General features: G+C 42.8%; 1 pseudogene; it reads right to left on the bottom strand.

Annotated features, from left to right (window-relative positions):
• Positions 1 to 2,718: 2,718 nt before the first annotated feature.
• LOC138378939 (apoptosis-enhancing nuclease pseudogene) lies at positions 2,719 to 3,390 on the bottom strand (annotated as a pseudogene).
• Positions 3,391 to 3,959: the final 569 nt, after the last annotated feature.

The raw sequence follows: 3,959 nt of genomic DNA, 5'->3' as shown, positions 1-3,959 counted from the left end.
AATTTATAGCTGAGTGAGGGGGCCAGTGGATGGAAAATTACTAAGAGGTATTTGATTAGATATCAAGTGTGGGGGATTCTTCCTAAAGACAGTCCAAAGACTTAGATATCAAGGAGGGGGATAAAGAATTTTATCAGATATCAAGATTAGGGGGAATATCACTAAATTGGCTTACTAGGATTCTTTGCTAAAAACTAGGCTCAGGAGATTCAGGTCAAGGCCAAATTGAGCAGAGGGTTCAGAGGAGTTTGACTAAAGTTTGGTCAATGAGGGAATCTTCATCACTTTCCAAAACAAATTTTCAGCTCGCATATTCAAACCTAATTTCATAACTAATCAATTACATTATATCCATCTAACATTATGAAAACTTGCAATCTTAGGAAAAGTACCTAATGTACCTGAATACGTTTTTCTAGTTTAAAATTCCACTTATAATTTTTAGCATTAAAATTGTTTAATCACCCTTCACTTAGATGAGTACAATAAAATAACAGAAAATGAAGCTGATAAAAAGCACTAGACTAGGTTCTTCTCTTGTAGTGTACAGTAAGAGGTAGTCAAACTATGGGTGGTCCCTCCCTTCTAACTTGGAGTATAAGAAACAGTTCTTAGAAGCATGAATGTCTGATAATAAAGCTTCATCACATACTAGTGGTATGGTTATAGGGAAATTATTTAAACTCTTTTGTCTCAATTTGCTCATCTGTCAAATAGAGTGATTAATAGTACCTGATTCAAAGGGTTTTTATGAACAATAAATGAGTTATTTGTAAAGCTCTTGGAACTTTAGCTATCATATAGAAAGAGCTATGTAAAATGTCAGTCAGTTAAAGGGCCACATGCCATAGCTCACGCCTGTAATCCCAGCACTACAGGAGGCTGAGGTGAAAGGATCTCTTGAGGCCAGGAATTCAAGATCAGCCTGGGCCACAGGAGACCTTGTCTCAACAAAACATGATAAAAAGTAGCTGGACATGGTGGTGCATGCCTATAGTCACCGCTAGTAGGGAGGCCAAGGAGGGAGGATTTCTTGAGCCTAGGAATTCAAGGATACAGTCATTGCACCACTACACTTCAGCCTGGGTGACAGGGCAAGAGCCTATCTCTAAAAATAAAATAAAATAAAATAAAATGTCAGTTAAATAAACACAATAATAATAAAATAAAGCATAGGCCTTCTAGTCAGTAGCCAATATATTATTGGGAAGAATATCCAGTGCTATGTCAATAGATGTTATGATCTAAAAGGTTCTTTGACCAAATAAGTTGGGGAAGTTGGGGTTAAAAAAAATTGATCAGTTTCTTGGCTAAAGTACTCATAGAATGCTTGATAAACATTATTAGTTCTGGGATCCAGTGTTCTATACACTGAGAAATACTGTCATAAGAAATTTACAATATGTGGAGGTGAAGGGAAAAGGAAGGCTAAAGGATGATGCCAATTATATTTTGTATACTAATATCTGGTTGCCACCTCTTAACTCCAAATTACTAAAAACCTCCCCCAAATTCCCTGAAAATCATAAAGGCCAAAACTTCTCTTTCTAGCTACATGTTAGATTTCCATATAAGTTATAATGTAAGTAAAATACACGGGTTTTAATACCTGACTTGGGATTTGGGCTCTAATGTTACCATTAGTATCAGAATATTATGGGGGGTACAAATGTTTTGGTTATATAAATTGGCTTTGCACCACATGAGTCAGAGCTACAAGTGTGCCCATCCCCAAGACAGCATGCACAACACCTGCTAGGTGTGAATTTACCCATGCTCTCCTCCCCCCTCCCACCTGCCCAATACCAGATGAATGTTACTTCCATATGTGCACATAAGTGTTGATCCATTAGTACCAATTTAATGGTGAGTACATGTAGTATTTGTTTTTCCATTCCTGTGATATTTCACTTAGAAGAATGGACTCTAGCTCCATCCAAGATATTACAAGAGGTAGCTCACCATTTTTAATGGCTGAGTAGTACTCCATGACATACATATATATATATGTATATATATATGGCACATTTTATTAATCCACTCATATATTGATGGGCATTTGGGTTGTTTCCACATCTTTGCAATTCTGAATTGTGCTGCTATAAACATTTGAGTGCAGATGTCTTTACTATAGAATGTCTTTTTTTGCTGTGAGTAGATACACAGTAGTGGGATTGCTGGATCAGATAATAGTTCCACTTTTATTTTTTTTAACTGTGCTACCATTTTTATTAGAGTGTCATTGACAAAGTCTCTTGAGTGTTGCCTCCCTACCCAATTTCCCCTTCAGCCCTTTGGTTTGTTGAGTGTAAAAACTTTTAGGAAATCAGAGCTCTCCCCAAGCCTACAGACCTACTGGATCAGTCTCCATGGAGAAATCTGGGGACAAGGATCCTAGATTGTTAACAAGGCTTTAGGTGTTTCCTGTGGTCAAGCACATTTGGCAATTTCTGGAACATTAGTGTGGTCCCAACCACTAAGTAAATTTCAAAGCCCTGAAAAATAATAAAATATCCCAAAACATTCACACCTGAAGGTGATAGAACTGTGGGCCTTACAAATTTTATACAGACATGGAAAACTTTTATAACAGAAAATAAAACCTAAAATGTTAGCTGTTTATCACCTTACAATTGGCATAGTCTTTCTGTAAACATCGGCCTGTGTAACCACCCCAGCAATCCTCATACGCAGGTAGAGTCAAGATTTTTATTCACCCTATTTTATGAAGAAGGAACCTACTGTTGGAGCAGTCAAGTGACTTCCCCAAGGTGTCTCTGCGCCAAGGGCAAAGTGAGGACTCTCCCAGGGTTGCTCTTCCCAGCCCAACACACCTCCCAAACAAGCCCACAACCCCGCACTCACCTCTTTCTGGGCCACCTGGAAGGGGATGGCCTTGCACAAGTGCTGCTGAGTGATAGTGCTCCAGTGGGTACGGTAGTCAAGGACGGTAATCTCAGGCCAGATGTACATGTCATAAGGACGTCGCCGTGGTAACTCACCACGGGTCAGCGGGCCAGCTCACTGACCCATCCTCGGGGTCCTGTGCCCACCATCTCACAATCGATGGCTACGTACTTGCTGGGCAAGGGCCCAGGGGCTTCCCTGGGGTCGGGCCTTCAGCTGCATGGGGCACTGCCAGATCCAGCCTGGGACACCGCCTCCTGCTGCTGGCAGCTTCTGTGCTCAGTGTTGGCCCCGAAGGGCTGAGCAGCGGGGAGGCCCCTGGCTCAGCAGCCCCTGCTCCTACAACAAGGCCTTTCGCACCATTAACCGCTGGTGCTATCCGCTCCTCCCCTTGTGCCCTCACCCAAGCACATCCTTGGCATTCAGGTGGGCCAGGGAAGGGCACAGGCACTGGGCAGACTGAGGGGCTTCCCGGAGTACCATCCCAGTCAGTCCACTGCTCGGGGCAAGGGAAGCCAGGTAGATAATCTCCCAGCGGGGCAGCAGCTGGGCAGAGCCCCACAACCCAGCGCTGCCCTCTCTGGCTCAGGACCCCCGATCAGGGCAGGGACAGGGCTGGGGCGGCGCCTGGGGCGGCCTGCACAGCTGTTGTCCTGAGGAGCCGGGTCAGCCAAGCCTCAGAGTACCCTGAGGCAGGCCCAGAACGCCCTGCCTCAGCGCACCCTACCCCCTGTCCCTGAGGCATCTTCTTCATAAATTCTTTACTTAGGCTGATGTGTATAAGAGTTTTTCAAACATTTTGTTCTACAATTCTTATGGTTTCATGACTTAGGTTTAAGTCTGTTATCCATTGTGAATTGATTTTTTGATTTTTGTGAGAGGTGTGAGGTGTAGATCTTGTGTCAGTCTTCTACATGTGGCTCTCCAATTTTCAAGCACCATTTATTGTACAGGGATTCTTTTCCCCAGTGTATGATTTTTTTCTACTTTCTGAAAGATCAGATGGGAATATGAGGATGGTTTTATATCTGGGTTATCTGTTCTGATCCATT

Source organism: Eulemur rufifrons, chromosome 30 (assembly GCF_041146395.1).
Source record: "Eulemur rufifrons isolate Redbay chromosome 30, OSU_ERuf_1, whole genome shotgun sequence".
NCBI lineage: Eukaryota > Metazoa > Chordata > Mammalia > Primates > Lemuridae > Eulemur > Eulemur rufifrons.
Note: the sequence above shows the minus strand (reverse complement) of the source record. Positions and strands in the feature narration are given on the sequence as shown.